The sequence below is a fragment of the Camelus dromedarius genome, chromosome 11 (genome assembly GCF_036321535.1).
Source record: "Camelus dromedarius isolate mCamDro1 chromosome 11, mCamDro1.pat, whole genome shotgun sequence".
Lineage (NCBI taxonomy): Eukaryota > Metazoa > Chordata > Mammalia > Artiodactyla > Camelidae > Camelus > Camelus dromedarius.
The window spans coordinates 20,177,874-20,189,331 of NC_087446.1; the positions used below are offsets into that span (position 1 = coordinate 20,177,874).

The 11,458-nt window shown below is 36.9% G+C and overlaps 1 long non-coding RNA gene across 1 annotated transcript in view; it reads left to right on the forward strand.

The window, feature by feature from the left end:
• Window positions 1-11,207, forward strand: part of LOC116156461 (uncharacterized) — a 117,554-nt gene extending 106,347 nt beyond the window's left edge. The window contains exons 8-13 of the long non-coding RNA XR_010383138.1: window positions 2,265-2,453; window positions 2,640-2,810; window positions 4,152-4,296; window positions 4,763-4,875; window positions 5,867-6,020; window positions 10,946-11,207. This is a non-coding gene — a long non-coding RNA (uncharacterized LOC116156461). The remainder of the gene's footprint in view (window positions 1-2,264; window positions 2,454-2,639; window positions 2,811-4,151; window positions 4,297-4,762; window positions 4,876-5,866; window positions 6,021-10,945) is intronic.
• Window positions 11,208-11,458: the final 251 nt, after the last annotated feature.

Consider the following 11,458-nt stretch of genomic DNA (forward strand, 5'->3'; position numbering starts at 1 on the left):
AGCTGTTTACTGTTCTAAATGTCCTCTCCTGTATTCAAAATCCAAAGAGGCACTTTTCACTACCTTTCCATTGTAACCCCATCTCCCCTACCTTTCACAGACAAGTGTTATACAGATATCTAATTTAGTTAGCTCTATTTCTTTAACACTTCTTTTTCCTGGTTTAATGCAAAGAGAAGATTTAAAAAACATTTATTGATTTAGAAATGTAAGGACCTTAACATTAATTATCTTTTAGAATTAAACAGCTTTGTGAAGATATAATTCATACAGCATAAAATGCACACTTTTAAAGTGTAAAATTCAGTGCTTTATAGTATATTCACGGTGTTGTACAACCACCATCCCAATCAATTTTGGAATATTTTCATTACTCCCAAAAGAAACCCACTATCATGTAGCTGTCACTCCCCTTTCCCCTCTCCTACTAATACCCTTTCTGCTTGTATGGATTTGCCTAATTTGGACATATTATATAAATGGGAGCATACAATATGTGGTCTTTTGTGCCTGGGGTCTTTTGTTTGAGAGGATGTTTTCAGGGTTCTTCCATACTGTTCTGTGTATCAGAACTGCATTCCTTTTTGACCAAATAGCATTCTGTTGCATAGATATAATGTTTCTAGGACTATCCGTGTACAAATTTTTATGTGAACATATGTGTTCATTTCTTTTGGGTATATAACCTAAAAGTAGAATTACTGGGTCACCTAGTAACTGTACAATTAACATTCTTAAGAAGTAACTGCTAAATTGTTTTCCAAAGTGGCTGCACTGTTTAACAATCCCACTAGCAGTGTATGAGGGTTCCAATTTCTCTGCGTCCTTGCTAACACATATTATTGTTTGCCTTTTGATATTAACCATCCTAGTGGGTATGAAATGACATCTCATTATGGCTCATTTACTTCTTAACCCTTTCTACTCTCGCTTCCATTTTGTAACTCCACCCAAACCAGTTCTCATGATCACTAATGTGTCTGTGTTCCCGGTCTAAAGGATATTTTCAGTCCTTACCTTACTTGACCTTTTAGCAGATTTAATGCTGTTGACTCTCTTTCCTGGGATATTTTATTCTCTTAGTTTTGGGGCCAGAACAATCTCATATTTCCTTTTCCTTGCTCTGGTTGTCTTTTTTTTTTTTTTTTTTTTGAGATTTGCTTTTATCTTCTTCTCTTTTATTTTTACTTTTTAATAATAATTTTACTTTTAATTTTGAATGAAATATTATATTTTATTTTCCAGAATCTTTTGGGTAACTTCACTCTGACATAATTTTAAACTTACAGAAGATTTACAAGAATAGTGTAAGAAACTCCCTTATAGACTTTACCCAGGTTTATCAATTGTTTATATTTTACCCAATTTCCTTTATCATTGCATCTATCTATCTATCTATCTATCTATCTATCTATCTATCTATCTATTCTTTTCTGAAACAATGGAGAGTAAATTGGAGAGGTTGTGCCTGTTTACCCTGAAATAATTGTGTTTCTTAAGAACAAGGACTTTCTTTCACATAACCACACTACAATTCTCAAAATCAAATATTTAAGCATTGGTGCAATAATGTTATTTAATTCATGGTCTACACCAAAACAATCATTATTTGCCTCATAAATGTTTTTTGTAGCTCTTTCTCCCAGTGAAGAAGCCAATCCAGTATCACGTATCAGAGATACTTGTCATACGGCTTTAAATTTCTTTAATTTGTAACAGTTTCATCAGTCTTTATTTTCCTTGCCTTTGATGTCTTTGAAGGGGCTTCAAAGGCCAGGTGCTTTGTAGAATGTTCTTCAGTTTGAGTTTGGTGTTTCCTCATGATGAGATTCAGGTGGTGCATTTTGAGCAGGAATAACATAGAAGGTGAAATGTCCCTCTTAGGATATGACATACTACAAAACAATGATACCGGTTTGTTCCAACTAGAATTGTTTTAAAAGGTGCTCTTCTACCTTTGTCTCTTAAACAGTACGTGAATAGCCCAAATAGCAGGCTTATTCTTCTCTGTGGGTCACTGAGGGTTGGAGTTCTTCAAAGCTTGGTCCTAGCCTTTCTCCTCTTCTCAGTCTACATTTTTCTCTTATACCCATGTCTTGAATAAATATCTCTAAGTAATGACTCAAATTTTCATCTCCAGCCCAGATCAGGCCTCTGCCTTCTAAACATGTTTATCCAATTGACAATTTGGTATTCCTCAAAGGTACCTTAGAATCAATATGTGTAAAATTAAACACAATCTCTCCCCCTTTCTTCTATCCTAGACCTTTTCCATTGTTCCGTATTTGGAATAACATCTTCTTCATCATATCTTCCCCATCATGTCTCCATTTAATTCACCAGTCTGGCCCCTACAAAAACCAGAGGGATCCTGAAAGATAATCGTGGATTACTGTAAACCCAACCAACATGCAGCCTAAATTGCTGTTACTGTGCCAGACATGGTGTCTCAGGTGAGGAAGAGTAACACAAATTCAGATGCATAATATCTGGTCATAAACCTGGTGAAAATGTTCCATTCCATCCCTATCAGGATGGAGGACTGGAAACAGTTTACATTCACTTGCATCAGACAATAGTATAGATTTATGGTCTTTTCCCAGGGCTTATTAACTCTCTCGCCCTTTCTCTTAATATAGTCCAAATGGAACTGGATAATCTAGACATTCTGCCAAACATCTTCATGGTCCACCATATTGATAACATCAAACTAATTCAGTTAGATGATCAAACTAATTAGACGGGATGAATCAAAAGTGGCAAGTACACTGGAGGCTTCAGTGAGACTCATGCATTCCAGAGGATGGAAGGTAAATCTTATAAAGATTCAGAGGGGTTCCCCACATCACTGAAATTGTTAGAAGTCTAGTGGGTAGGACATGCTGGGACATCCCCTCCAAAGTAAGGGACAGATGATTGCATCTGAACCTCCTAACACTAAGGAGAAAGTTCAGTTCCTGGTTGGCCTCTTTGGATTCTTTAAGCACCATTACAATGAGCACACAGAAAAGGTCAAATATAATGGAAGGTGTGAATTATTCTTTCATATGGGAGAAATGGTCAACCCACCATCATATTATCTTTATATAAAAAAATTTATATATTATCTATGTTATTTATTATTGTGGGAGAGACAACAAATAAAGAAATAAATACATTAAATTGTTTCCTTGATTACTACCTGTTCTCATTAGACTATAATTTCCTTGAAAGTGAAGACTGTATCGAGCATCTAGAATTATGGTCAGTACATAGCAGGCTTTCAGAGAAAACATGTGGTTGAATGAAAGAATATATGTAGAATATAATACATATATACTCATAACTATACAAATATATAATATATAATGTATATCATAACATATAAGCACATATATAAGTGTGGAAGGATGTATCCATTTGTTTCCTGTAGATTTATCTTCTTCTTTACTCTCTCATTGCTACCTGACAGTACCCTTGGTTTAGAACGGAAGCAGAAACAAATACTCAAAGAAGCTTCTGGCCTAAGCGTGAGACAGAAAGATTTTGCTACTTGCCTATAGAGCCAAAAATTAGACATGAGTTTGGGAGAAGGGAGGAGAGGCATGTAGATGCAATTGGAGAGAGGAAGATGTGAAGCGAGTGGAGTAATAAAGAAAAGAAGGAGGAGACGGAGTTCCCATGGCTGGTGAGGACCAGGGAACACAGTGCAGCTTCCCTCAAGTGTGGGTCACCTGTGGACATCCTGCTGTCCAACAGTTCTGAAAGCCCCCTGAGAGAGGATGAGGGATGCAGATGAAGGGAGAATCCTCCTCCGTGTTCAGGATGAAAGCAGACAGAACTCAGGCAATGGCAGACACACAGCCACTGTCACTAAATATGACCATCTACCTAGAGCTCCTATCATGTCCCAGGACTGCAGAAGCATTAGTTTAATAATCATTACAATAACTCTATTTTTCAGACTAGGAGAAAAAAAAAAAAAAGAAAAAAGAATGATCAAGTAAATTACATAATTAACACAAGGTTCTAAAGCCAGCCAGGACTATGTTTTGGGTTAAAACTCAAATGTCTTAATTCTGGAATTAGTGCTTAACATATCACAATGTGCTACCTCCTTGGGCTCTTGGTCCTGGTTTTCTGAGGAGTGCTTGCTTTCTCTACTTTGACAGGAATGATTTCTGTGGAAATGTGGCTATTGACAGTGGATAGTAGTCCAAATCTCAGTGTTCAAAGGGTGAACTCTTTTCTGATCTGAGCTGGCCAAGATCTCCAAGTGCCCTATTCTACTGGAAGAGAAGTAGGGGTTTCCAGGAGGTAAGGAACCTACATTGATTGATTGTCTATTATTTATTGTGCTAAATTCTTTATATATTTTATCTTATTTCTCACGGCAAGTCATTGAGCCAGATAGTATTATTTTGGGAGGGGTGGAAAAGTGAGACCCAGAAAGATGATTTAGTTGTCTAATATCCCATAGCTAGTAAATGGTGGAGTTAAGAGTCAGCTTGGGTCTGTCTGACCCCAGAATTGTGTAGTGGCAATAACTGTGGTCAGCTATCCTAGGTCTGGTAGGTTCTGTTCAGTTTGAAGCACATCTCAGCCAGAGGTGGAGGGACCAGAAGTGTGTTTGGTCACATGCCCATAGAATAAACAACATATCTCTTACATTCAGTTACTCCTATTTTTCAAACACAATGGCTGATTTTATGGTTAATAAGGGAGAAACTCACTTACTTATTTAATAAATTCACAGTTGCCTTTTGTCATTATCTATCAACAGATGGAAAAAGTATCCTCGTGGGTTGAAAGCAGAATTGTGAAATGGTCAAGATCCCAGGTTCTGGAGACAGAATATTTGGCATTTAAATCCTGGTCTTGCTACTTAGTCCCTAGGTGGGTGACATGGGGCAAGTATCATTTATTCAAGTATCAGTGTCTTTATAACTGTAAAAGAAAGACACCATTGATTTCATAAGATTACTGTAAGCCTTAAATAAATTGATGTATGCAAGTTGCTTAGACAGCACTTGGCTCAGAATAAGCACTTAAGTTTTTGTTATTATGATATCCAGTCTTCTATAGGGAATTTAAGAAAGTTTTTGATTTTAAGAGGGAAAATACTTAAAATGGGTAAGAACCTCTGCATTCAAATCCAACTTCATCCCTTAGGAGCTATGACTTTGAAAAGTCACTTAAACTTTCTATCATCAATTTTTCTAGAGAATATTCTAATGAATAAAATAAGACTATGCATATATAGCACTAAACACAGTGTTTGAAAAATCGGAAGTACCCACTAAGTGCTAGGGATGAGGAATATAATTGTTAGGATTTAATTATTAGCTATAGTTGAAAATTTACTTGGGTGAAATCACTTTTCAAAAATCTTCATCTAAGTAAATATGTGACAGAGTGAAGACAGCAAAACCACAATTTTTCAGCGAGTTCTATGGGCCTGTCTCTGTGGTAGACAATATTGTGCAGTAAAAAATGATGAGGTCCCTGACTAAAAGGAGCTTGCCATCTAATTTGGGAGATGAATCATCCACAAATGGGGTAATGTTTGTGAAGCTCTCAGTTCCTTGTCTGTCACAGAGTGGGAGTTTAATCACTGAGAGCTGATATTATTATTATTATGTTGTTATTTGTCAAAAAGTACATAACAAAGAATTAAACAGTATAACAGCAACAGCTAGACTCTAAGGTTTCTGACTAAGGAAATAGCATGAAGACACCTCAAAAAATTAAGAACAGAACTACCATATGGTCCAGCTATCCCACTCCTAGGTATTTTATCCAAAGAACATAAAAGCAAAAAAACATAAAACATAAAAGAACATATCACTAATTTGAAAAGATATATGCATCGCTCTGTTCATCACAGCATGATTTACAATAGCCAAGATATGGAAACAAACTAAGTGTCCATCAAAGGATGAATGGATAAAGAAGATGTGATATATATACAATGGACTACTACTCTGCCATGAAGAAAGATGAATTCTTGCTATTAGTGACAACGTGGATGGACTTTGAAGGTATTATGCTAAGTGAAATAAGTCAGATGAAGAAAGACAAATATGGTATGATTTCACTCATATGGGGAATACAAAAAACAAATAGACAAAAATAAATGAACAAACCAAAGCAAACAAAAACAAACATGTAGATACAGAGAACAGAGTAGTAGCTACCAGAAGTAAGCGGTGGGCAGGGGTGAGAGGGTGAAATGGATAAACGGGATCAACTGTATAATGATGGACAGAAACTAAATTTTTGGTGGGGAGCACACTGTATTGTATACACAAGTAGAAACATAATGTACATACAAACCTTATACAATGTTATAAATCAGTATTACCTCAATAAAAATTAAGCTAGAAAAGAAAAAACAAAAAAACCCAACATCTTCACCAAGGACCAGCTAGTAGGTCTCAAGTCCACTGTAAACAGTATTATGTAATCTGTTGAATATATATATGAGACATACAAATTAAAAAATATAAAAAATAAAGGCACATTGTCACTGAACCAGGTCCCTTTGCCCAACAAGTCTCATTGGGTGGGATTTTTATGGGGTAAGCACAGTGGTCTTAGGAGTGGGGAAAGGTGATTGGAGGTAGGGAAAAGGTGAGGGAATAGGTGTTCTGTGCAGGAGCAACTGGGTTGCATTTTCTGCATATTCAAGATGGCGGCGCTTAGCGTGATCAGAGAGTGAAGTTTTCTGGTCCTCTGATGTCACAAGGCCATTCACCCGGCAGACACCCGTGGAGGCCCAGTTCTAGGCTCAGGGGTCCCAACCAGCCTCAGCTGGCTTGCACTGGATGGGAGCTGACTCCAAGTTCCTGTAAAACAGCTGGGCTGTGTGAAGCCAGGAAGGTATGCAATTAAAGAGAGGAAAAAAGGAAGAAAGGGAAAAAAAAGATAACGAAAGCGAGCTTCATCAATGAAGGTAATTTACAGCAAAGGGGTTTTAACAGGCTGTTCCCTTATCTCTTGTTCTGTAAGACAAGCTCACAGATTTCTATCAGTTATCAGCTTCTGATAACTCTGTGGCCTGCGGTTTCCACCTTATTTAATATATTTTGTTGATTCATGAACTTTGACCTCACAGCCAATGGCACTGCAAGTAGCATCTGAAGGGAGATTATTTAACACATGCAACCTCTCTATACATCACAGCTTTCTTATACTTAGGAATACTAGACAGCATTTCAGCACTGTGCTTGGGGGCCATTTTAAATGGCAAAATCACCAACAAAAAACCCACAAAAAGGCCAGAATCGTGGCATTAAATTAGATGATGAAAAGGACATGGTAACAACAGAACAGCTGAAACAATAGGTAGAGTGTTGCCTTGTTTGACCACAGAGGGAACATGGCTGCTCTGCACGTGTCGTAAATGACCATGGAAGCACCACGAGTATTAATTTGGGGGTTACAAATACATTTTAGCCAGTTGGTGAATTTACAAATACTGAATCCATAAAAAATGTATATTGCAAACCTGGAGGACTGGCTTCAGAGAAAAGAGAAGTCTTGAAGTAGGCCTTGCAGGATGAGCAAATAAAGGTGGGAGAAATGGCATGGGGAGAGCTGCCAGACGTTATGGGGTTTAATTTCAGTCACACTCTCACCTTCCTGACCACAGATTGTCTGCTTACTCTAGGGTACCATGCTGCCTCCCAGAATGAATCTGAGTTTACCATTTCCTGTTTTTTTTTAAAGAAGCAGGGAGGCATCTGATTTACAGAATAAAGTATTATTTGATGTCTTTCTATATCAAACTTTTTTCGTCTGCGAATGAAAACAGTCTGGAGATTTCACACTTAAGGATATATATCAATTAAAAACCCTGGGTCCAACCTGCAACTAAATCTGCAAATCAGAGCAGATTATTGTTATCATTTTGTTGTCATCCACCTATGTTAGGTAGAGCAGAGACAGAAAATTGTGGGAAGCATGACCAAGGAGGGCCTTTCAAATCTTATAGTGCCTCCCAATCCTCAAATTAGTTTGTGCATGTGCTTTTTTTAAAAAAATTATCTTTAAGTGGAAAAAAGTGATTTCCCCTTAATCCATAATATTGCTTCTCAAAAGTGATCAGAATAGCATGTAGGTATTAGTCAAAGGTTAGCTTTTTCAAGATTTGGCTGAAAATCAAACTAAAACTTCCATGTGCTCCAATAAACCCAGTGTTTCTCATAGGTTGCTATTTCTAATCCCTGTTTCCATGGAAATGGACTTTACATCAGCAAAAAGGAGAAGAGGTACTGAGTGATTTATACCCCTGTTTGATATTTTAAGTGATTCGCCACTGCTCTTTTCCTTTTCTGTGGACAGTATATAAGGATATTTTTCTTGTAGGAGTCTCAGACCTTCAGATAAATGTGCTGTAGAAATACACCCCTTAAGGGATAAAGCCACACCTTGTCCCTGATAAGACATGGGGGACAGAGGCTGATGTGGTTTATAAGACAGCAAACCTGGAAGTCATGGTAATTGGCTGCTCTACTCAAAATGGTTTAATGGAAATGGGAGATTTATGAAGCCTTTGCAATATATCCTAGAACAATCCAGGGGTAGAAAATATTTTAAAAGTATTATTAAAATCAACAGTTCAAGAGTGACTTTTATTTTTCCCTCTGTAGGCTAATCCTTCCTTTGATAAATCTAAGAACCCCTGGAGGCTTGCTTAGTTGGAAGTATCAGTGGTTTGGTTCCAGTCACCTTCCAGAAAGGAAACATGATTCTGACAGGTTCACTAGTGGACCTGTGCTCTGTGGCCATTGCTGCTGCTGCCCCTACATGAGTGGGAATAAATCATTAATCAGAGGTCAGTTCTGAAAGGGTCAATTACACACATGCCTCCTGCCAACTTCCTTTTTCTCTTGGGCTAAATTCTCCATCTCTCTGAGTCTGGAAAACAGGGATTCCTTCATCCTATAATTGACAGGTTGAACTCTCAAAGTTTGTCCAAGAACTCAGGACTTTTAGCTGCCCTATTGGTAGCAATATTGTTAATTTTAAAATATTGTTTCTGTTAAACGTGCTAGTAGTGAAGCCTCATATAGATTCCTGTAGTTGATTTCAACCTTAAAAAGCACATTGTTTTTCAAACCACTAGAAAGTGTCTGAATTCACTGTTACCCCACAGTCAGGTGCTATGGGAAACCGGTAGCAAGCTCCTTATTTTACAGAAGTTAACCTTCTGTCTTTTTCCTTCAAGCTGGGGTTGGTAGGCTATTCTTACAACTCTAGAATGTTTATGCAGAGGAAGAGTGATTCAGCCTGACTGTAGCCATTGTGCTAAGAGGAATAAATCCTTTCCTACTTTTGTTTTTCCAGTTCCTCTACTTTCACTTTTTCCTTGTGTGGCTGTTTCCCATTTCAAATGGAGAAAATAATAGTACATTAAAAAAAAATTCTTTTCAGTTACCAAGGCAACTTTTTTTTTTTTTTAAACTCCTCTCTCCAACACGGAAACTACTTCACATTCAGGAATTATTCGATTTTCTTTACATTTATATTCCTGTAGCTCTAGGTTCAGAGCTGGCATTGATGGAGCATTAAACAAGAACTTGAAGAAAATTTTATAATTCCTGCATACTTATGAATAAACATCCAATGAATGGCAAAATGGAAAGCCCCAATTTGAAATGTTTTCTTTAAAAGCACTTGAGAAGTTCCTGCAGAATCTTTTGCTCTCTCATATTAACAAATCCTACTGGCTCCTCCTACATGAAAGGTTGATGTTTCCACAAGAGTTCAAACAGAATGGCGTGGTACAAGTCAGCACAGGCCGAATGCCTCTAAGTTCTTTTTGTGGTGGCAAGTGGGTGGGAATACATATCCAGTTTTCTTAACACAAAGAATTCTAAGTACTTTTAATGTTTCAGTGTAAGAATCAAGGTAATCACACACCTTCTCATTTTCTAGGTTTTTCCTTCTCTCCACTCCTTCTCAACAATGTCCTCCCGTCCGATGTTAAGGCTCTTGGATGCTCTCCAAAAACACAAGGCTGAGTGGAAGCTGTTTTCACCCCTCTGTTACAGTCTATGCTCTCTTATAATTGCATTTATAATTCAGTTTACATAAATAAGAAAAATAACTACTTATAGCCTTGCTATAGTATCAGGAGGCCTTGTGGAGAGAGAGTGTAAGAAGAGATGGCTTTAAAAGATAGTGCCCTGTCCTGTATGCTTGTTATGTCATCTAATCATTAGAAGTGTGAAAGCAGTTCCAAAAAAATCCTCATCTGATAGATGAAGAAACTGAATCTCATGCTGGTAAATCAACTTTTCCAAGGGCACATAACTAGTCGTAAGGGAAACTTGAGGTTGGAGTTCCCCACTGTACATGTAAAGGGGGAACTGTTATAGGAAAAATGATGTGGTATTGATGTCCTTAGTGCAATTAAACAGAACATTGTTTGAGAAGGGGTCCAAAATTAATCTGCTCTGTTTACCATTTTTTATTCTGGAGAAAAGGAATGTGGTCTCCAAGGACCAACTGAAATCAAATACAGTTGATCCTTAAACAATGTAGGGGTTAGGGGCACTGACCCCCTTACCCGCTGCAGTTGAAAAATTCTGTATAATTTTTGACTCCCCCAAAACTTAACTACTAATAGCCTATTGGTGACTGGAAGCCTTGCCAATAATGTAAACAGTCAATTGACATATTTTATATATTATACATATTATATACTGTATTCTTATAATAACATAAGTTAGAGAAAAGAAAATGTTAAGGAAACCATAAGAAAGAGAAAATACATTCACAGTACTGTACTGTATTTATTGATACCATAAGTTTACATTGTCTGTTTACAAGATAAATTGTCAGTACTTACATCAAGTATTGTCTTATATGATACAGAACACTGTGTTATACATATTGCTAACACTGGACATCAGAAACGGAAAGATAATGTGAAAAACAAATGCATATTTATTTACAGGTATAATAAAGGATTCATGTCTCAATAATGAAGAAGCAGAAATATGACTGCTTTGTGGTAGCCTTGTGTAATCGATGGCACTGTATATGATCTGTAAGAGTTTGTGTGGGTAAGTTTTGATAAATTTTAACCTTTTATAATAGATTTGTGTACATTTTATAGTAGTAAGTTATAAAGTAGTATCTACATATATTTTACACATTCATGACATGTCTTTTTCTTATTTGAAAAAATGTTTTTGTAGGCTATATGGTTGGTCTGTGAGTTTTTTTCAAATTGTTGTAAATCTCCAAAAAAAATTCCAATATAGTTATTGAAAAAAATCTTCATATAAGTGGACCCATGCAGTTCAACCTCATGTTCCAGGGTCAACTGAAAGGTTCTTAACTCTGCAACACAATCTTATGTTCTCTGATTAACAATGTATCCAAACCAGATGTCCATTAATTCCAGACCTTTGAATCTACTTGTTTCACAAACTGGCCCACATACATGGAGGGTAAAGAGAGACCA